The sequence below is a fragment of the Peromyscus leucopus genome, chromosome 4 (assembly GCF_004664715.2).
Source record: "Peromyscus leucopus breed LL Stock chromosome 4, UCI_PerLeu_2.1, whole genome shotgun sequence".
NCBI classification, from domain to species: domain Eukaryota; kingdom Metazoa; phylum Chordata; class Mammalia; order Rodentia; family Cricetidae; genus Peromyscus; species Peromyscus leucopus.
In genome coordinates this window covers 133,073,717-133,096,773 of record NC_051066.1, presented here as the reverse complement: position 1 = coordinate 133,096,773, position 23,057 = coordinate 133,073,717, and the positions used below count along the sequence as shown (strand labels likewise).

Genomic DNA, 23,057 nt, shown 5'->3' with positions numbered 1-23,057 from the left:
ACCGTTCTCTGTGGTGGGGGCATGCTTTCTAACAAACATGATGTCTCTGACCAGCCCAGATATGCTCACCTTCCTTGGGTTTCTATAAAGATCCACTATATTTTACTCTTTGCTCTCATGTCTACATTGCCTGAGCAATGGGTGAGACGCCCTTCCCACTATTCTTCCCAGGCTACCAGAGACTTTGAGAGTCACCTTTCCAGAGGCCTGGCCTGAACTACAGACTTAGCAGGCCTCCCCCTCGGCTTCCACAGACCTGGATCTTCTCTCTGACAGAAGTGCTGTTGTACCTTAAGAACGTGGAAACGGCTCAATCCCAAAAGGAGCAGAGAGATGTTCTTTTCAAACCAACACGTTACATTTACAAAACCTGGTTGCATTTTGAACTACAAAGTTTCAATAAATACCACAAAGAATACAGGCTGTTTGTGGTGGTGTATGCGGTCGTCTTCATCAGGAGTTCAAAGTCAGCCTGAGCAACATAGCAAACTCCAGACCAGCCAGAGCTGCGCGCACACACACACACACACACACACACACACACACACACACACACACACACGGTCAGGGAATAAGCCAAGTAGGAAATGAGAGTGGATATTTAGGAGTGAATGATAATGAAACATCGTCTGTGGGATACAGCTGAAGCCGAACCTGGAGAGCCAGGCACAGCTCAATGCTGACATGAAGAGAAGAGACTGAGAAGCATGGCAAGTGTCTAATTCCAAATGTGAGAAAGGAAAGCTAATAAAATGTCAAAGTGGCAAGGGAGGGGGTCCTGTGTCACCATGTCCCCTCAGCTCACTAGGGACATCACTACCCTATGGCTGGGCAGCCTAGGACTTGTTTGGAGGGCCGATGTCAGGTGGCTAGAGGAAGCATACCTTCGCCCCAGTCCACTTTCTCTGTCGATGATCCTCACACTGCCAGGAGCTCCTCCATCACGTCACCTGGACCACACATCTAAACTGGCTGAAACCAGACTACATTTCCCAACAAGCTCTTGAATGGTTTCACATGGACTGATCTTGGAGCCACCGGCTGCCAGAGGGCAACATGAGGTCAGACGTGCCTGTCAAGGGGACCTACCTCCTTCTCAGGGACCTTCCTCTCCATTTATGTTTTCAGAACCTGATCCAAACTGCTCTGAAGTCACAACCGAATCCAGGCCTCTTGTACGTCCCTGTTGTGTGAGACTGAAGATGGCTGTCTCTCTGTCCCGGGTGTGGTTTCTCATCCCTGGCGCATGTGGGCCAGCTTCCTGGCATGGGGTGGTCGTGCCCTCTTAGAAGGCACAGCTCACACAGGCCTCCTCTCTTCAGAGCCATCTGGGCGCACAGACCCAGGAGGGCAGCAGGACCGGCCAAGCTGTTTGTCAAGGGAAGTAACTGAGGCTGACGGAGGCAGCTTTGGAGCAGGAATTTCTGGAGAAGGACATTACGTCCCCTCCCCACCTTCCTGGGGCTATGATGCAAGGGGGGGGGGGGCTGGCGGCCTTGGATCCATGCTTTCTAGGAGTCTCTCAGATGCAGTGACATCTGACCTGGAGGAGGTCTTGAGGTGACTGACAACTTCAGGCACTGCCCTGAGCCTTAATTAGGAAGAGGTCAACTTGGGAGGCCTTGAGGCTCCTCCCTGCATCCTCTTCTTCATCGGGCATGAGTTTCCAGGACATGATGCCATCTCAGTGGGCTCCTGAGATCACTGTGTTTGCAGGCGACCCTGGGGCAGCAGTGGGCACTGGGCATGGAGCCTGACCTGCTCAGCCACAGACCCTGCGCCTCTGCAAGCCTGCCATCCTTGTCCAAAAGATGGGAATACCACCACCCACTGCATCCAACTCACAGCACTGACGGACCACAAGGGACTCTCTAGTCCAGAGCACGACACCCACTTAGGTTGCACTTATGGTGGGGAATGACAAGCAAGACGGCCAGTTAGTGCCCCCGAGGGCCAAACGTCGGCCGGAGCTCTGCACTCACTCAGCTGTTTATCTACCAGTAAGTCACTGGTCATGTCCTCTGGGCATAGAGCAGATGAAAGGGAAGTGAGGAAAGACTTTCTGGAAAAGTGTCTCTGGATAGGAGTGAGGGATGTGTCTCTCGAACCTACGGTGGAAGAACGTTCCAGGCAGTGAAGCAACTAGGGCAGAAGCAGACGTATGTGTGTGTGTGTGTGTGTGTGTGTGTGTGTGTGTGTGTGTGTGTGATGGCCAGTACAGCTGAGCAGTGAGAGAAGGGGGAGGACACAGAGGACAGCCAGCTCCTAGAGGCTCTGAGGGCCACAGTGGAGCTTCGGCTCCCTCAGGCGAAGCATCATTATCTTCAGGGTGAAGGAACCATGATCCAGCCGAGGCAGCCACCCACCAGCACCCACTCTCTTTCCACACGGCCTCAATAAGCGTTGCTGGAACCTAGAACTGATTTTGAATGAGAGGGTGTGTCTGGGGAGAGAGGCCCCCAGCCCTGAGCTTATAGAATCCTGAGGCCTGGGGATGTGGGAGTCAGGTCGAATCTGGGTCATGGAGGAGCGGGCGGGGGAGCCAGAAGGGTGGCAAAGGCAGCCACCTGGGGCTGGATGGGTGGGGGCGGCCTCTCCATGGAGACAGCGTTTGGAAGTACCACTGGAATTACTCACGAAGGCCCATGCGCGCACACACGTGCGTGTGCCCAGGGCCATGTGCACACATACACCCAGAGCCCACGCAAGCCTGGAGCAGCTCAGAAGCCACTTAAGGATTGACGTCATCCCTCAGCAGGGCTGAGGACATAAAGTCCATCTCAGGAAGTAGGGGGCAGGCATCAGGAGCCCCAGCAGGTTCCAACCTCAAAGCCTCACAGTCCCACAAGGCAGAAACATAGAACGGCACCCCAATCTCCTGTACTTGGCCTAGTAGGGACCCTAAGAACTGAGGTTGTCATCTCAGGGGTACCCAGCCAATTTCTTTCTTCCTTCCTTTCTTTTTTTCTTTTTCTTTCTTTCTTTTTTTTAATTGGTTTTTCAAGACAGGGCTTCTCTGTGTAGTTTTGGTGCCTGTCCTGGATCTCGCTCTGTACATCAAGTTGGCCTCGAACTCACAGAGGTCCACCTGCCTCTGCCTCCCGAGTGCTGGGATTAAAGGCGTGCGCCACCTCCGCCCAGCCTCAGCCAGTTTCTTAAGGAAAAGATCATAAACATAGCCACACATGAGAGCGGTGGCGGAAGCCAGAGCCCTGGGGAAATGTGGGGGTCAGGAGGGATGGAAAGCCACACAAAGTTAGCTGTAGAAAGCTATAGTTCAACTGATGTTGAAAAGTGAGTAGGAATCGACGGGATGAGGACATGTGCAAAGGGGGAGTTAGTTCTAGGCAGACAGCACAGTCTATGCAAAGGCCCTGTGGCCGGAAAAAGACTCACAGGTTCAGAGAATGAAAAAGAAAGCCAGCATTCCCCACAGGGAGCCCTGGGCAGAGACTGTGGCCTGAGAGGAGGTAAGTCCCTGGGCTTGTTCCCAGATGCTTCAATGGTTCTCTGAGACAGGGTTGGAATGTGCTCTCATTGTGTGATGGTGGGTTGGTCATCTTCCTCCCTGAACTTCTGTCCTCTGGACAATGGACACCCCAATCCATTTAATGCCAGGACAGTGTGTATGAAATGTACAAGTGGCAACCACAGGGTACATGGAGTCTTCTGCCTCAGTTTCTCACATTGCTTATCTGCTGTTTGGAGGGTTATGGTTCCATCTTCAGACTGGATTGGAGCAAGGTCAGTCTCTACTGCCACAGGGCTACCCAGACTTTCGCCATGGTCATGTCCCAGATGCCCCCTGCCCCATGGTCGTCAGGGCTCTTGTCTCCCCTCCCCAAGGAGGGCTGGGTTCCAGCTAAACAGACCATCTCCTTTATTCTGTCCCTAAGTGCCCATTTCCTGACTTGACAGCCCACGAGGGGAACCAGCTCTAGACCAGCAAGAAGTGGGGTCTGGGTCCTCCAGCCTCTCAGGCCAGATCTCCATTCAGTCCTGACGCATCTCATCCACTCTAATTTAATCTCTCATCCTTCCCAATGGCTCCTGTTTCCCATTCCACTCCTGCTCCCCCAATTTTGAATGAAAATTAACCCCACACCAGTCATGAAGGCCCAGTCATCCTGCGGCCCACCTGGTCTCCCTTTCATTCCTTGGACGTGTTGGGGTCCCCCTGCCAGGGCCTTTGCACTGGTTATCCCTTTACCAAGCATACTGTGCCAGGGACCCTCACGAGACTGCATCGCTGCCTCTCCGTAAGTCTCCCTGATACCCTCCAGGTCTATGCAGGTGCCCCCCAAATCCACGTCATCCCACTTTATTTAGAGTAGTTGCCCATTCAGTTAGCCTATTGTCTGTATCTTCCACTAGACTGAGAGTCTTGTGATATGAAGAATCCCGATGGAAAGAGAACGAATGGCGTGCTCCTCCCAAGGTGGACTTTCTCTGATGGCATGGCCACCCTGGTGGCATGAGCTAGACTCTTGTTCCAATGGCTCTTCCTCCTCCGCTCCACCAGCCAGGCTGGCCATTCCCAATCTGAGTCGTTGGATCTGGTCTGCTGGGTTCTTCCTATTCTTGTGGCCTTGAGTTTCACCTGGTGATGTCGTCTGCCAGGAGGCTCACCAGCCCCGTCCTCCCATCCATCTCACCTAACCCCACCTCCACACCCAGCCCTCTAACCCGCCACAGGCTGTGGCACAGGACCGAGGGTCCCTTGTGACAAGACTCAAGGCTTCTGGAGTGTCACTGCTCTGCAGCATCCAGCCTCTGATCCCACACAGCAGCCCCCAGTGCACAAGGGCACAGATTTCTGTCACTGTCACAGGCCGTGCATCTTCAGCCTCAGACCCCAGACAGCAGTCCCTGCTTCCTGACGGTCTTCTTGTGTCTGCCTACCTGATGACCTATTGGTGCAATATCATCTTCCCACAGGGACAACAGCCTGTGGGCAGGCTAGCCCCTTTTCCCAGAGATACAACCGCCTGAGGGCAGGCTAGCCCCTTTCCCCGGGCAGGTGTCTCTTCCATCCCAGGCCAACCATGGTCTGAACCCTCCAACCCCAACACAGACATGATTGTGATTACGTGTATACTCACTCCTGACCCACACATGACCTCCGAGCCTCTGCAAAGTAACCCATAGGACAGACGAGAATGAAGGCTTGAACAACTTGCCCACGGTCACAGCACATACGAAACAGGGGAGCTCAGCAGGCATGGTGGTGTGAGCCTTTAATCCCAGCATTTGGGAGGCAGAGGAAGAGGCAGGCGGATCTCGGAGTTGGGAGCCAGCCTGGCGTACATAGTTCCAAGCAAGCCAGAGCTACATAGTGAGATCCTGCCCTCCCCTGCCCCCCTGCCCAAAGAAGGAAATAAGGGAACTCTAAAGTTACGGACCAAAGTCCTGTGACAGCAGGGACTGTCGGCTTTCCCTCGTCCTCAGCAGAACCTGGTGCACGGGGATCAGCAGCACGCATTCCTAAGGGAAGCATTTGGGTGGCAGGGCAGAAAATACAGGAGGAAAGATGTTGGCATGATCAAAGGACAACCCCCAAAGACAAGGAGCTGCCCATGACAGGGGGAACACACGCATCAGGGCTGAGGGGGTGCCCACAGAATGTGAGGAGGGGCTCTGCCCTGGGCGGGGAGGGAGGCCTGTTGTTAATTCAGAGTCCCAGATCATCAAACAGTACAGGTCAAGCACTGGGACCAGCCGTCCAGGGCTCCTCCTCCACGGACACTGGTTGTGCTGGGTACATGTGTCAGCAGAGTAGCCCTCCCGCCCGCCCACCACTGCCCACCCCCGGTGGGCGCTGCAGATGGCGGGGGAGGCTCTGCTCCACGTGCAGGACAAAGCAGTCAGCGCGCAGAGACCATGGTGAGTCACCCTTAAGCTCCCAGGCTGCCCCTGTCACTCAGGCGGAGTTCTGGCTGCCTGAAACAGCGTTCTGAGTCTGCGAAGGCATCAGAGAGGGGGTGGTGCCCATCCGCTCCTCAGGAGCGTGACTTCAATGGGTGACAGGTCTACTGTGATGAGGGCCCTCTGTGGCAGATGTGGTTTGAAGTTCTTGGGTTCCGAGGATGAAAACCGTGACTCTGAACCTGGTCCCCATGGCTGGCTTTATCAAGAAGGACACAGATTTTATAAATATCACAGCCTTGCCTCAATCACATGGCTAAGGGAATTAGATGGGAGGCCAATTAGGAGGAGCAGGCTTGGCTGTGCTGGCATCCCGTGGGGGCTATAGAGGAGTTCATGGCCAGGGCAGGGGGGCCAATGGCTTTGTCTCTCATCCATGGTCACTACTGATCCCAGACCACAGAGGCCAAAGCTAGGATATGGGGCAGATCTTTGATATAAAAACCTTCAGGCAGGGCTGGAGAGGTGGCTCAGCGGTTAAGAGGACTGGCTGCTCTTGCAGAGGACCCGGGTTCAATTCCCAGCAACCACATGGTGGCTCCCAACCATCTATAAGGCGATCTGGGGCCCTTGTCTAGCATGCAGACAGAACACTGTATGCATAATAAATAAATCTTAAAAAACAAAACAAAGCCAAAAAAACAAACAAACAAAACAAAACAAAATCCAAAAAACCTTCAGGCACAACTAAACGCAGGAACCAGTGATTAGGGGTCAACATGGGAAAAAGGATTGGGATGGAGTGGGGAAGCTGAAGAGATGGCGGCTCACTGGTTAAGAGCACTTGTTGCTCCTGCAGAGGACCCAGGCTCAGGTCCTAGGACCCTCGTCGTGGCTCACAACCATCTGTAACTCCAGTTCCAGAGGATCTGATGTCCTCTTCTGAGCTCAGTGGACACCAGACATGTTAGTAGTGCACATGCATACACATAGGGTAAAACATGCACATACAAATCTTACACATAAATAACTTAAAAAAAAAAAAAAAGATCAGGGCTGAGGCTAGGGCCAGATCAAGGTTCAACCTAGAGAGGAGGCCAAGGCTCAGCTGGAACCAAAGTCAAGGCTGAGCTGGAAAAGGGACCGAGGCTCCGTCTGGGCTGAGTCAGGGTTTGGCTCGGGTGAGTCGAGGCCTGTCATGTTGAGGACTCTCAAGTGGCTTCTCTTCTTGCTGTACTGGTCTTCCTTAGGGATGGGCCAGTAGCCCTTGGGATCCAGGCTTGTTCTTCCTGGGGTGGGAGCCGGGAGCTTGACTTTAGGGAGACTAGAGGGGAGAGCAGAGAGATGTGCCCCCACCCGGGGCTGCTATTCTGGGCCTCTGTAAGTCACGGCGTGGGAGTTAAATATAGGGGGACACCACGTGGCAGGCCGTAGGTGGTTAATGACCCTGCAGGAAGCAAGGCAGAGCCCAGAGCGCGAGTGTGGCAGGGGATGGGAGGACCAGATGCAAGGAGACAGGCGCCTTGGCCTTGATCCTGTAGGCTCCTGTCCCTCTGCGACTTCAGGCTCACCCCCGTCTCCACTAAACCTCAACCGTCCCATCGCAGGATGCTCCGCTGAGTGAGGATCTCTAAGCTCCCTTCATCTGCTCCAGGCCTTGGGCTGACTGATGCTGCTTCCCCACTGAGGGCCAGATGGAGAGCTCATGACCTGGCTGGCCATCTTCAGGGGTGGAAGCCCCTCCTGGCCCCCAAAGTGGAGGCTAAGAACCCACCTCTGAGGCCCTTCCCTGGCTGCAGTTCACCCTGGGACCCATGTTGCCACACAGATGTGGTCCCAACGGTCTCTCCAGTTAGATGGGAGACCAAATGCTTAGGCTCCATCACTCACTCACTCACTCACTCACTCACTCACTCACTCACTCATTCACTGACTCACTGACTCACTCACTCACTCACTCACTGCCCTCAGGGCTCCAGGGTCACTGCTCCTCTGAACCCCAGACCTTTTGGGGACCAGGCCTGTAGCAGCCCCATTGTGAGTGCACTCACTCTATGATGCCTCCAAGGACACAGCCAATCTGCACAACCTAAACAAATTAGCCGCCCTGTTTTCCTCTCGAGGGCTGAGTATTATGTACATCATCCATGTTTCCCCTGTTCTTCATCTGCTAGGAAGTTCAGAGTCAAATTCACAGTTTCCCTTTAGCGAAGTATAACCTTGGGCTATCAAACTTCTGCCATAGTTTACTCTTTTTCTGATCTCTTGCTCACTTATTTTTCCAATTTAAATAAGGGGACTTTTAAAAGGAGAGGAAGAAAAGGGACACATCACTCACAGCTGAAATGCTAACTGCTAAAGTTATGGAGAATACTTAATATGTAATGGGCTTAGTTGGTGACCTGGCATCCATGTTCCCTATCCTTCATAGGTCTAGCACACCCTCTGAACCAAGGCGCACAGAGAGGTTAGTTGGCGTCTCCAGAGTCACACAGCTGATAGGTAAGAGAACAAGAATTGGCAGCCAGTGTGCTCAAACATGCCATGCCCCCTGCCACCCCAGCCAAGGCTTTGATGGACCTCAGGGGGAGTTGGGGTGCTTGAGTTTGAAAGTCTAGAGAGGAGAGAGATGTGAGGGAAGTGTCTGCTCTTGACAGGGACAAGTCAAGGAGGAAAGACTGGTATTCCATGGGCTTCCGGATTCAGGAGGAAGGGGGCACAGGAAGGCTGACCTCCACTCAGGACAGGTCAACACTTCCTCCCGGGGTGGGTGGGGGGCTGCCTGCCTCAGAGGTGGGTAACAGTGCCATGCTGAAGACTCCAACCCTGCTTAGGGCAAATGGACAGAACAGCATAGGCGGACCAGGCAGGAAAAGAGGCTTGGCCTAGGGGACACCACACTACAATGGGCAGCACTGTGGTGGTCCTCACTCAAGGTGAGCCGCCCCTTCGACAGCCCTGGAAATGCCTTCGAGGGCCGCTACTCACATGGAACCCAATGGACGGGGTCAAGGAGGGTCGGGAACCTGTAATAAGCAGTAGAATTACTCTGCCCCAAATGCCAGCGTGTCCCTGTTGAAGACACAGTGAGATTGAGCTGTGACACACTGGACTGGATTGGATGAAGAGCTCACGACACAGCAGCATTCCCGTCAACCCATCCGTGAATACGCGGCACTTGAGTGTACCACAGAGACACTACTCCACGTGAGCATGAGGGACCGAGTATTCCAAAAACACTGCTGGGACCGCAGGCCAGCCCCAGGAAAACGATGCCAAATCCCGCTTCACACCACATGCAACGGCAGAAGACAGATCTAAATACGGGGCCGGAGAAGCAGCTCGGTTTGGCACAGTCCCTGCCTATCATGAGGCCCCGAGCTCTAGCTCCAGTACGGAATAAATTGAGCGTGGCCGTGCATGCTTGTAATCCCAGCACTGGGAGGGGGAAGCAGGAGGGTGAGTCCAAGGTCATCCTCAGCTACACAGAGAGTGGAGGCCAGCCTGGGCTACATGAGTCTCTCTCTCAAAATACCAAAATAAAACAGACAACCAAACAACACAGATCCCAAGGACAAAGATACAAAAATAAACAGGAAGCAGAAGCTTGAAGTTCTTGGAAAGGGACGGGTGGGAAAACCCTCTTAAATAGATGAAGAGAAGAGTCAGCTAAAGGGAAGAACTCCATGTCACAGCACCAGCATGTCACATTTCTGAATGACGACAGCACAAAGTTCAGTGACAAGGGACGTTCAGGGTGGAGGTGGGGAGCAGGAATGTCTGTGACAGATGCTAAGACTCACATCTGTCCATTCGAACTTCTTTCCCAAATTAGCAGGAAAAAGGGAAGCGACCCATTTAAAAACAAACAAACAAACAAAAACAAAACCCACCAAGACAACAACAGAAACCAACAGGCAAAGTGGATGAGCAGGTATTCTGCAGCAGTCCGATGACCACTCAACACCCAACGCGGAGTTCGGCTTCTCTAATAGTTGGCGATGCTAATGAAAAGGAGATACTTTTCTCCCAACAGATTGGCAAAATTAAAGAGTGTTAAATCAACTGATGGCGAGGAGCTGAGGATGTGGGAACTCGGATATATCACTCACACGAGTGCAAAGTGGCGTAATTACCTCGTGGGGCAATTTGGCAGTGTTTACGAACACAAGAATTTCCTCCGCCCAAAGCCTCGCATGCCTCCCAAGGAGGCTGGAGGGGACCGTGGTCATGGCGGCGTCAGACTGCCCACCGGAAGGACGAGTGAGGTGTGTCAACCGCCAGGGAACGCTACTCAGCGGGAAGTGCCATGACTTCGGCTGCCCTTGCTCTTGGGTAGATGGGAACGGCGTGGATGATACAGTGAAAAGCGAAGACGATGACCTGACTATGACGGACGCATCTAAGAGCTAGCCAAGTGTGGGCTCAAGCGAGTTCCACAGAGGATACCCGTGTTTCTCACCGTCGTTCCGCTCCTCCCTGCCTCCTCCTGCTGGTCTGGGCTGCTGAGTTCTGAGAATGCAGTCAAGGCCCCAGGCTCTATCCTTGGCATGGACAGCACTCCACCACGAATCCAGCTCCACACTAAACCCTCCACTGGACCACCAGCCACGTCCTTTCCCTGGACTGTCCCGCTGCCCACACAGCCACTGAAGGCCCGCCCTCACAGGGGTGTGAGTGAGGCCGTGTGGTCCCATAAGCAACCTCGGTCTCCGTGGTTGAAGCTGCCTGGAGTGCTCAGTCCCTGCCATCCTTCTCCACCCCTCACCCCTTCTCTGTTATTCCACTGTCTTGTCCCCCCCCCATTTGCTATAGTGCTAGGCTTTGGGGCCAGAGCAGGGTGTTGAAGGAGGGGGCAGCCATACCTTGGGTCCAGGAGCTAAGCCAGGGAGTCGGATCTTCTCAGCCATGGGTAAGAGCAAGCAGCTACTTCCACTCAAGACACCCAATGGCTGCCAAGGGCACCAGCCACGGTCATGTCCAGGGCCTCAGATGGCCACAACAGGACCCTGGAGACAGGATGGCCAAGGACAGCCTAATTAGGCTTGACAGCATCCCACAAGGCTTATTAAGCTCGGAGCCATTGGGGGAACTGAGGAGGCAGGGCAGCCAAGGCTGGCTCGGCCACCGGTCCCCACAGGGACACTTGGCTCCATGGCTCAGGTCAGTCTGCTCAAAGCAATGCCTGTTAGCTAAGGATGCCAAGTGCCTCCCAGGCTACAGCTACTAGTCCGTCTGGGAAGAGGAAGTGGTGGCTTAGGGCAGCTGTTTCGGGCCTTTGTCTGCGTCCAATTCTGACTGGACCAGCTAAGGAGTGGGTCCTTCCCGTTAGCTCTACCCCATCCACCATCTCTTCTGATCCTAAACCACTCTGGAGGGCAGAGACAACCCTATGCTTCTGGAGGTAAGGGAGCAGACCCTACAGAGGGCAAGTGACTTGTCTGGGGCCCTACAGTTGAGGCATAAACTCTTTGACACCTAGTATGTGACAATATTAATTGGGAGGACAGAGTGGCTGCCGGGGAAGAAATGAGACAGGGGCCCCAAGTCAGCCAAGCCTAGCAGGTCACGCCCCTCCTTCAATGTGGCCTAGTTACATCCAGGACCCTTTCTGGCTTGATGTATAAGTTTGTGGCTTTCTGTCTCCAGGTCTTCCTAACAGTTTCTAGCTAAGTAACCTGGAGAAGCCCCTGGCCTCTGCTTCTACACCTGTGAAAGGAAACCAGGAAGTCTGCTTTAGGGTGGCTGTAAGGAAGAGGGCCCTGGGTGGCCAAGCACGTGGCACAGGGCCCAGCACACAGGAGGCTCTCAGGACACAGGCATCCTTTCCCATGCAGTCTTGGAGCCTGACACCCCCCCCACACACACACACACTGGAGACTGGGCCCAACTTCACAGCTTTTGGGAGGTCCCATGAGGCACCCACCCCCAAGTCACCCCTCTGAAGCAGTATCTGTCTTCTATGTTTAAAACCAATGTCAGCCATGCAAGGGCCACGGTGCAAAGCTCTACCCTTGCTCCCCGAGACTCTACTGGCAACTTCCCTACTACAATCAGGGGGGACTGAGACTAGAGACGTGGTCCATGGGTCCCCTTGGTTTTCTAAGCTTCTCTCCTCTCACCTCTGAAATGAGATGAAACCCCGGCCCTCCCCTGCAGGCTGATGTTTAGAAGTGAGAGGCATGTTACTTAAAAAGTTCCTGCAGGGCTCATGAAGAAGAAGACGGGAGCACCATCCAACCTCAGATGGCTCTCAGGATTGTATAGTGCCAGGGTCAGAAAGCCAATCGTACTGTCGGGTCCTCAGAAAATGACTCTGAAAGGATTCTTTAAACTTCCCCAAGACAGAACCACGGACAGCACCCCATTCTAGGACAGGCCAACTCTTCTCTTCAGGACCACGGACAACGCCCAGGGCCGTCAGCACCCAGGACAAGGCAGGGGGACGTGGAGCACTCCACAGAGCCCAGGGCTGAGGTTAAAAGGACAAAATCTCGTCACCCCAAATTACCTTATTTCCCCCTAGCTGGTTACTCACCCCACACTTTGGAAGTCCTCAAAATACTTTCCCAATTCTCTTTCCAAATGCCTGCTTTTGTTTTTTGTTTTTAGACAGGGTTTCCCTGTGTAACAGCACTGGCTGTCCTGGAACTCTCTGTGTAGACCAGGCTGGTCTCAAACTCACAGAAATCTGCCTGCCCCTGCCTCCCAGTGCTGGGATTAAAAGTGGCCAAAGCCTGTTTTTTGCTTTGTTTTGTTGTGCCTTTGATTGGCTTTTGACTTCCATGTAGCCCAGGCCTCTTAAACTTTCCATATATCTGAGGATGGTCTTGAACTCTTGACCACCCCTACCCCTGCCTCCAATCCAGGGTGTTGGGATTTCAGGCATATGCTAACATGCCTGGCTCCCAGGCTGCTATCCTTTGTATTACCTGCCCACTGAAGTTTCTTAGATGTAAGAGGCAGCTCAGAAAGGCCTACCCGGGTACTTGACTGGAGACCCACATCCCTAGGCCAAGAGAGGTCCCTGGCATCCCCTCTTTGTACACATCTGGCCTGAGCTTCTTGCTCTATTCCTTAAGGCACCAAAGAAGCCCTTCTGAGCCTCCAGCCTCCCTGTCATCACACTGCCGAGGCCATCTTTGGCTCCTCGGCCACTTCACGACTATTAGTTATCCTTGTCCTAAACACTTTTCTGGCACCGAAGGCAAATACTCACGCTGTAGCCCAGATAGCCTCAGACTTGCTGTTATCCTCCAATGGATGCCCAGGCCTTCACATGGCATGGTGGAAGCAGAGCTCATTGCTGGCTCCCTCACCTGTCTCCCTACACACTGTGAGCCAGACATGCTCACTGTCCCGTCCCAGGCTGTGGGCACTACGTCAGAAACACCATACAGAGGGGGTGGATGCATGCATGCACGCACGGGTGAGTGTAGGGGAACGGCAGCTCAGAGGCAAGCGCTGCTCTCCCCGGGGAGGCCACCTGTCCCTGGTACCTAGGGGTCTGTGATCATCTGTGTGCCTCGGATCTTGGAGGCATCCTGAAGGGCACTTCAATGCCTTTGCCAGCCTTTGCAGCCTTTGCCAGCCTCCTGCTAGCCATTCTCTCCTCTGCCTAACAGAAGCGCCCAGTTAGAAATATCCATGTCATGAGCCTCCCTTGCTGGGAGGGTGGCCCCACGGTTGAATCTGGAAAAAGAGATGTAGGCACAAGTCCTCCTGGGAGGGGCTTCCCTGAAGTCTTTCTGCTCAAAATGGTAGGCCCAGAAAGCAGTAGCCCCAGAAAAACATTTTTTTTTTCTGCCTAGAATTCAGACATCCAGTTCAGAAGTGGAGCAGCCACTCCGTAGCCATGAGAAGGAAAGGCAGAGTCGAGCATGGCAGAGGCCTGGACCTTTGGTGACTTGAATTGCTACACTGGCCCTGCTTGGCCTGCCTGGAAAGTCCCCCTCATCCCACTTCTTTCTCCTCTCTCTCTCCCTCCCTCCCTCCCTTCCTTCCATTCTTTCTATTCTTTTCTGGCTTTCTGTAGTTCTAGGGATCAAACCCAGGGCATGCAAGTGCTCTGTGGCTACGCTGCATCTCTAGCATTTAAGCCTGTCATTGCTCTTGTTTGGACACGGCGTTTCGCTAAGTAGTTTAGAATGGCCTTGAACTTGCTACATAACCCAGGCTGGCCTCAAATTCACAATTGTTCAGCCTTTACCTCCAAAATGCTGGTATTATAGGTGTGTGTCTATAATATACCCAGCTCCATCTGGATTATTATTATTTTTGTTTTGTTTTGTTTTGTTTTTTCGAGACAGGGTTTCTCTGTGCAGCTTTGGAGCCTGTCCTGGAACTAACTCTGTAGACCAGGCTGGCCTCGAACTCACAGAGACCCGTCTGCCTCTACTTCCCGAGTGCTGGGATTAAAGGCGTGCTCTGTCACCACCCGGCTCCATCTGGATTCTTACTACAACCTTCTGGGTGTTTATACACATCCTGTTTGTTTTCTTCTGTTACATGTAACCAAATGCAGTTCTCAAGGGATTCAGTATTAGAGAAGGCAAAGTTCAGAGAGGTCACATGATTTTTCCCAAAGTGAAAGATTTGTCACTGGCCCCTCAGCCTGTGAAGGCCACGCTCAGGAGCTCTCTGCCAGCTGCCACCACTGCCTGTGGTCCTAACAGTGTAGAAGCCTCTCCCCTAAGCCTTCCTGATCCTGCTTGCACCCTGGTCTATTCCCCTGCTGTCTCCTTGCATACCTCACCCCTTCCTAACCACATGCAGAGAGCTCCTCCTTCCAAAGCTTGCCAGCAGGTGCCAGGCTTCCATTCCGACCCGGAGCCTGACCAGTAGCCCTCCTAGTGCCTGCTTCCTCCTCTCTCTGGTCTGCTACTGTCCAATGCAACAATATCTCAGCAGACTCTCACCTCCCTTGCAGACAGCATCTTGGTTGACCCTCAACTGCCACCAGAGTGACTTTCTGACAGGTCTAGAATTCAAGGCCACCAGGGTCCGGTTTCTCCCTATCTTTTACTTTTGTGACTCCGTCTCTGTGCTTCGGCTCTAACCCAGTCTCCAGGATACAGAGAGGCCCCTGACACCTTGCCTGAAGTGGGTGCCCACCACCAGAAGACTGTCATTCCTACCAGACCCTGCTCCATTCGGGCAGCTTGGGATGGCATTATTTACTGACGGATCATATGTGGAGCTTCCTGAGGGCAGGAGGCCTGCCCATCTTCCCAGCAGTGTCTGGCAGGAGGCCCGGCATGGAGCTTCACTGCGAGGTGCTGAATGAAGCTTAGATGAGCTGCCTACACCTTCTCGCCACCCACTTTCTACTCCAGCCAGCCAGAGCTACTCACGCTTCCTCAGAGCTTCCTACTGTGACTGCCATTTGGTCTCTCCAGACGAGGCCTCCAGGTAGGCCTGGCCTTCCCCTTCCATTCCTCCTGGCAGAACCAAGTGATAAGTGTCCCAGACTCAACAGGGTGAAATGAGACACTAGGCGGGTGTGTGTGTGTGTGTGTGTGTCTGTCTGTCTGTCTGTCTGTCTGTCTCTGTGTGTGTGCATGCACACGTGCACACATGCATGGTGTGGTCACGTGGCACCTCCATCTGTTTTTATGCCTGCATTGCTGCAACTGGGTCCCCCCTCTGAGTGTGAACCCCCTTAGGGCTGCCCACACAGCCAGAGCTGCAGGAACAAGGGAAGCCGCTGGTCCCTCCCAAGTCACTGTCTTTGATGACAATCATGACGAAGAGCCATATTTGTAGAGCACTCGGCACGCAGCACGTGCCAAGCACCTTCCCATGGCTTTTCACCAGAAAGACCTACCCCTGCCTCATTTTACAGACGAATTCAAAGAGGTTCAGAGAAGTGGTGTCATTTCTGGAAGATGACACAGACAGGAAGTGTCTGGAGCGCCGATCTCTTTCATCCCCAAGGCTGCCAACTGCCAAGGTGAGCTGAGCCACACCCAGGTGGCCTGTGGTATGTGACAGAGGAGCCTCTTACTGCCCTCCTGCTGCCTCTGAGGAAAGGCTGGAGGCCACCACCTCCTGGCTCTCTAGGTGCTCTCCTGGGAGAAGTCTGGGCTGGGCAGACTTACCCTAATCTGCAGCCCCACAGAGGACAGGAGGCCCAGAAGTCTCAGAGTGAACAGAAGTCGTCAGGCTTGGGCTCCAATTCCCCGGCAAGGCTGAAGATTTTCCCAACAGCCTGGGCCAAATTTATCTGCCAATCCCCCAAAGAGCCGGTTCTAGCGTCTGTCTGGAAATGTCAGCCCGTGTGGTTGGAGGGATGCGAGGAGAGTTTTCCCCTAAATAGCAGGAAGCATATGGGAGGCGGATGGCGCCCGACGCCCCAACCTGCCAACTCTTGCTCAAGTGGAGCTAAAAGGGGCCCAGAAGGGTCTGGAATTCCTACCACCTCCCAGGGAGGGGGAGCTGAAGACAGAGACGGAGACAGCAGCAACGAACTGGGCAGAAAGTGGGTCCTGAAGGGTGGTAAGCAGGAGTGCCCGACAGGGACCCCAAAGCTCCTTCCATCGGCCACAACAATGAGTCCATGGAACACTGGCCACTGGCATGGGACTTAGATGGTCTCAACTGGAACTTCGCAAGGACTCTGAGAGGGATTCCTGTTGTGCCCATATCGCAGATGAGGAAACTGAGGTTTTCAGCAAGCACATAAAACCTAGGCTGGGAAGGACCTCCCATATCCTGAGTGGCGTCACAATACTCTGCAGATGCTTCCAGGTTGCTGTTCAGCTGCTGTTCAAATACCTCCAGGGCTAGGGAGCGCCTATCACCCCACTTACTCCATCTGCAGAGAGCTCTTCGTGTTCCAAAGGTTTTCCTGGCCCAAGTTAGCATCTCCTTCCCTGTTAGGACCAGAGCAGACCCTTCCAACTCTCAACAGAGGCAGACAGGCAGTCAGGCCCCTGGAAGCCTCTGGTTTTCCCTTCCTGCCTCCCACCTTGTCCTCACATGCTTGCCCATCTGAGGACCCGTCAGCTCCCTCACCTGTGTCCGCCTTGATCATGGTAAGGAAGAGAGACTCCCCAGCCTCCAGGGATGACTGAGGGCCAGATCTCAGCCGACCTCTCCGGTTCCTGCTTCCCTCCTGCTCTCCAGCCAACCTCTCAGCTGGAGGTTGGTGGACTCTGCAGAGCTCGGCTTTGCCACGCTCTTTCTGTCCTTCATTCAGACTCCTAGCAGAGTCTGTGGACACCCAGGCTCCGTCAACTTGAAGCCTTGACCTGAAAGTGCAGGCCTTCCCCTCTTCCTCTGGCCAGGCTGTCAGGGACCAGCCCTCAGTGTCCCAGGTCTTGTCAAGATTGTGGACTTGGTCCTATAATGCGGTTTTCTAGCCCATAGTGGAGGAAATGAGGAGTGAGCTACCCATCTCTGAAGGGATGGAAACAGTGGCTAGGCATCTTGGGACATGAGTTCTGATAGTGATAAATACAGGATCCCTTGACAGGCCTTTGGGTCCCTTCCCTCCCATATGGGGTCTTGACCTAATCCCTGCAGACTGAGCTCCCAGCTGAAAGCAGGAAGCCCAGTGACACACCCCTCTCCTACAGCATCCTTCTGAGGACCACTGCCGCCTCTCCAGCATGAAATGGCGACACCTACCCTGTTGTTCAAGGCCCGTGGCCTGGGCCTGAAACCTCCTGTTTGACGGCTGTGCGCCTGCCACATGCCCTGGACCTTGGGCTTGTGGCTACGTTCTTCCACCACTGTCTGAAACCTGGGCCCTGGCATCACCTCTTCTAGGAAGCCTTCCTGGATTCCAGGCTGGCCTTTGTGTTTCCTCTGCCCTCTGTGCACATTCTCTTAATTCCTCCCAATTCTAGGTAAGCCTTCTGTGGGCTCCCTTTTCGACCCTCAAACCTGCAGACCTTAGAGGCCAGGACTGCTCCCTTTTGAGGGAGGCATTTCCTGAACGACATCAGGGCCTCAAAGGTTCCCACATTCTGACTCACAGTGCAAGGCCGCCCCGGTGGGCTCTGACACTGAGGTCTGGTTCAGGACCCTATGGGAAGCTGCCTTGTTTCTTCTGATTATTACAAAGATCGCATACCACTCTAGGAGCGGTGGTGCACATCTGTAATCCCAACAGTGCACATCTGTAATCCCAACACTTAAGAAGCTGGGACAGGTGCTGGGCGGTGGTGGCACAGACATTAATCCCAGCACTCGGGAGGCAGAGGCAGGAGGATCTCCGTGAGTCTGAGGCCAGCCTGGTCTACAGAGTGAATTCTAAGACAGCCAGGGCTATGTAAAGATACCCTGCCTCAAAATAAATAAGTAAATGAATGAATGAATGAATGAATGAATGAATGAATAATAAATACATAAGAAGCTGAAACAGGAGAATCCTGAGTTTTAAAATCAGCTTGGTCTACACAGTGAGGCCCTATCTCAAAACAACAACAACAACAACAACAACAACAAGCCAGCGATAAAGTGACCATCTTGGGGAATTCAGATGTTACAAACGGGGAAATGTGCCCCTGTAGGTCACGGCCTAAGACGAGCGTCAGCCCACTCTATTCCAGGGGGGCAGTGCACAGGTCTAGGTTGCCAGTCTGAGCACTGAGCACCCCTAGCAACAGGTTGAGGGGTGGGCACACCCCAGAAGCTGACCGATTCACATCATGATTTGGTTCAGGGATTGGGGTTGAGCCGCCTGGGGAGAAATCGAACTGACTCCTCCAGACAGACATCTTGTCACTTACACAGGACATCTCTGTGAGATCTGGAACCACCACTGAGCAATCCAGTCCTGGTGACACTGTCTGAGCCCCTGGATCCAGGAGAGACTGAACTTCACAGTTACAAGCCCCACCCCCACGCCGGCTGCAAGCTAGGTATGGGTTTTCTGTCACTTGTACTAAAAAGATCCTGGATGAAATGAGTAAAAATTAAACTAGAGCCAACCCCACATCAGAGGACATCACCACGAATGGTTTAACGACTGTCCTTCCGGAGCCAGACATGTCTCTCATCAGGAATTGAATATACACATTTTTCCATGAAAAAAAAAAAAAAAAAGGCAGTGGACATCTAAGTAGGTACCCTGTTTCTCCTACTTTGGTCCTAGCATTCAGAAAAGACTCCAAATCCAGGGATCCTGCAACAATGTATCATTTTAATTTATTTTTTTTCCCTCAGGACAGAGCCTCACTATGTAGCTCTGGCTGTCTTGGAACTCACTATGTAGATCAGGCTGGCCTCAAACTCAGAGATCAATGCATCTTTTTTTTTTTTTTTAATTATTAACTTGTGTTGTGTGGGTGAGTTCAGTGTGTGTGTGTGTGTGTGTGTGTGTGTGTGTGTGTGTGTGTGGTGTGGAGGTCAGAGGACAATGTGTAGGCGTCAGCTGTCTTTTGTCTACCATGTGGGTCCTGAGGATTGAACTCAGGTGGTCAGGGTTGCTGGAAAGCGCCTTCACTCACTCAGACATCTCGACAGCCCCCATGCTTAACCTCCTGTTTCCTTTATCTCCTATTTTTCCCTCAACAATGTGCCGTGGACATGTTTCCATGTCAACAAGGACAGAGCTACAGCGCTGTCTCCACGGTACAGAGAACGCTGTCAGCTGTGGACGGAATTTATTTAACCATCTCTCACAGACAGATAATTGGGTAGTTTCTAATTTATCACCATCATCAAGGGAAGTGTGGTGAGGCTGAGGCTGCTTGTGAAACAAATGCCTCTGCTTGTATGTGTCGGGTTATTCACGATGGAGAGCCTGTGACTCTGAAAGTTTAGCCTCCTGAGCTGGAGTTTCTCTGCTTGAGACCGAAGGTTCTGGGCATCTGTCTTTCCAGACGGGTTTGGTGGCAGTTCCAGGGCCAACATGTCTCCAACAGCAGCCTCTTTGGGGACAGTATTCACTGGTGAGGCAAGTTAGTAGGTCAAGGGGAGCGGACAAAGTTTGGCGGCGGGGGTGGGGGTGTGGGTGTGGGGAGGGGTGTTGCTGATCTAGGCTTTTGTTTGCCCTGTGTACAGAGCTACTCTGTCCTCCTTGGGCCTCATGTCTGTGACTCAGGAAAGAGGCAACCTGGGGGGGCACAGCTGGCAGGGTGTGAACACCTGTGGTACCACCCTGGTACTGTTCTAGCCCTGTCCAGATCCCAACCCTCACTGATGCTCCCCATCTCTTCGTTTTGCAGGAAACAGCCCCATAGAAGGCAAGTGACTTACCCAAGGTCATACAGTCAAGACGGAATAGAAATGAGGCACAGCCCGATTTGATTCCCCAATCCCTCAAGTCCGTCCGCATGGACCGGGGAGAGCCCTGGGAACAGCTTCCAGAAACTCGCAAACTTGTCGAAAATGGCCTCATGTTACCCATGCTGGCTTATAACCTCTTTTTTTTTCTTTAAACTCCACCACACACTATGAAGTTCTTTCTGCAACAGTAAATTTAGATCCGGCCCCGTTTCTAACAGCCGCAGCAGGCACCCCTGTACAGCTGCAGCAAGCAGATTTAACTAGTCCCCTGATGATGGACAAGCGGCTTGTTCCCAATTGCCCTGCTACTACCAACAACGCTGCCCAGGGCGCCCCAGCAAGGCTGATCGGTGTCCTGTGAGGCAGTCCCCGGTCACAGGGTGGCCCTGAGCTGTTGGTAATCCACCTCACCGCGCTGGCCCCATCCCCTCTCACTCTGCTTATGTGGGTGGTTGTGTAACAGCAGTCCTTCCCCAAGCCTGGGTGCTGATGAGTGTAACCGTTCTCAGTAAACCTCCCTGGAATGTATGGGTGCCTCTGGGGCGAGTGCCCAGGGAGGTAAGGGGCCTGCTGGCTTCAGGCCCTGGAGAGTCTCGCTGCGTGCTGTGCCCGGCACCGGTCCCATTGCTCTGCCTTGGAGTGTGACTCCAGCCTTGGAGTGTGACTCCAGCCTTGGAGTGTGACTCCAGCCTTGGAGTGTGACTCCAGCCTTGGGGTGTGACTCCAGCCTTGGGGTGTGACTCCAGCCTTGGGGTGTGACTCCAGCCTTGGGGTGTGACTCCAGCCTTGGAGTGTGACTCCAGCCTTGGAGTGTGACTCCAGCCTTGGAGTGTGACTCCAGCTATACTCAGCTCCAGCTCCGCCGAGGCCCTCAGCACTGAGTCCAGGAGTGGGGGGGGGGGCACAGTCACCCACCATCACAGCCCTCGGAGCCTCAAGCTAGTCACTTTTCCTCTCCAGACTTCAGACCCTTCATCTGCCCAGCGGGGCAACAGTGCTGTTTCCATAGGGTTGTTCTGAGCTTGGCAAGGGGATAGATTCAGCACACAGTAGGCCTTCAGGCAGTGAGTTTAGAGGACGGGTCTGAGCCTGCCTCCTCTGACTGCCCTCCTTACCCAGAATGAACTGGAGTCTTCCTCAGCCCCTCCCCAGCTGTCCCTTAGGATGTCTCGCTCCTATCTGGAGCATGTGTTAAATGACCCAATGCCCTGCACTGGCCTTGTCACTAGCCCTCCCGCTGCCCATGACCGTGGAGAGAGACCTGCCTAGCGTCCCGCGTCTCAAACATCACAGCAGGGACAAACAGAGGGTCCCCCGACCCTCTGGGATAGCTTCTGACCCCTCATCCTGGCTATGGAGGCCTGAGTTACCTGTCCGGTTTTAGGCATATACCAGTAGCTTTACCTCGGAAGCCTCACTCACCCCTTCCGTACAATGGGTAAAATGAGAACATCCATGAAGATTTGACATGATAAAAAAAGTTCAGCGCCAGGCTGGGATGTAGCTTGGTGGTGGAGCACCTGCCTAGCAGGTATAAGCTCCTAGGTTCCATCACAGCAAAATTAAATAAATAAACCAGGTGTGGTGGTGTGTGTCTGTAATCCCAGAAGCAGGTGGATTTCTATGAGTTTGAGGCCAGCCTGGTCTACATAGTGAGTTCCAGGTCAGCCAGGACTACATAGAAAGACCCTGTCTCAAAATAAATAATTAAAATAATGCATACATATATAAATAATATTTTTTAAAAACAGAGGAAAATCCTTAGCAAGGCGCCTGGTACTTAACTGTCACTAAATGTTAGCTGTTATTGCTAGAGCTGCAGGTTTTTGTCACTTTACTGTGACATTCACTACCACAAGGAACACAACGCAAGACAAAAGGTCGAGTGTGGCAAGTGACCACAGGCCAAGGCTGTGCCCACCCCCAGGTCCACAGTCAGCCCCTTGTGTCTTCAGCTCACAGGTCTTCTTTCACACAGACAGTGGATCTCTTCCCAGACTTCCATGGCACCGTTACTACTGTCAGTGAGTGGACAAGAATCAATCAATCCATTGATCCACAGTGTGTGGCTGGCTCCCTGACCTCGATTCCCTGGGGACCTTGTCCTCCCAGCCGCCTCTGCCCAGGCACAGCGGCTCCCTGATGGCTTCCCAGTTCCTTAAATAACCAGCTTGTTAGCAAAATCGCAGCAGTAACACCTCCCTCGCGCCACCCCGGCCTCCATCTTTCCACGTGATCCTGACGGCTGCTCCCTCCGAGTGCCAAGGAATCCCTTCTCCGTCACTGGGCCACGCACAAGGGGGCCGTGAGCAATGGCAGCTGTGCCTCCAGAATCTGCCCGAGGGCGGAGGAGGCCTTGGAGCCATGCTCATCAGAGGCTAAGGCCTCTGTGAGCTCGTGAGGACTTGAGCAGAGGTGCTGAAGAGCACCAGGCATTCACCACAATGCCAGGCACCTAGTAACTAACTGCCCAAGAAATACCCGCTGCCTCACAGGCTGGCCCCGTGACACACACGGTCCTCAGGGAGACCCAGGCCTGCCTTGGGCAAGCCCAGGATGTCTGCCACAGGGCACTCTCTGCTCTCAGGCCACGACGTCCTCAACACTGCCGTGGTGACGGCTTCTCAGCCAAAGGCCACAGCTGTCTCCGGGTGCGACAGCAGATCGGGCCCAAGCCAGGGGAACCAAGCTGGGGTGGGGGGGCACTAATTATTGGGGCCCCTTTCACAGTTACCAACAATGAGGCTGGCGCCGCACAAAATGTGCAGCGCCTGGCTCTCAAAGATGCACTCCATATCCATTATTGACAGTGAACTTCACGGGTTCCTATAGAATCCTAGAAATTTGCATATTATGCATATTCACCAGTCTTTCCCTTCTCATAACTATCTCATCAAGGAGGCTGGCAGCTGTTGGCAGATGGGAGGGCTGGAGACAAGGGGGCTGGCTCCGCC

General features: G+C 53.5%; 1 protein-coding gene across 3 annotated transcripts in view; it reads right to left on the bottom strand.

The window, feature by feature from the left end:
- The window catches only part of Dlgap4 (DLG associated protein 4), a 160,449-nt gene that overhangs the window by 83,483 nt on the left and 53,909 nt on the right, over positions 1-23,057 (bottom strand). The window contains exon 1 of one of the 3 annotated variants that reach the window (XM_037205373.1): positions 10,731-10,874. The exons of the other annotated variants lie outside the window; for them this stretch is intronic. The gene's annotated coding sequence lies outside the window, so the exon portion shown is untranslated. Of the gene's footprint in view, positions 1-10,730; positions 10,875-23,057 lie in introns of those variants that run through there. 3 annotated transcript variants of the gene reach the window in all.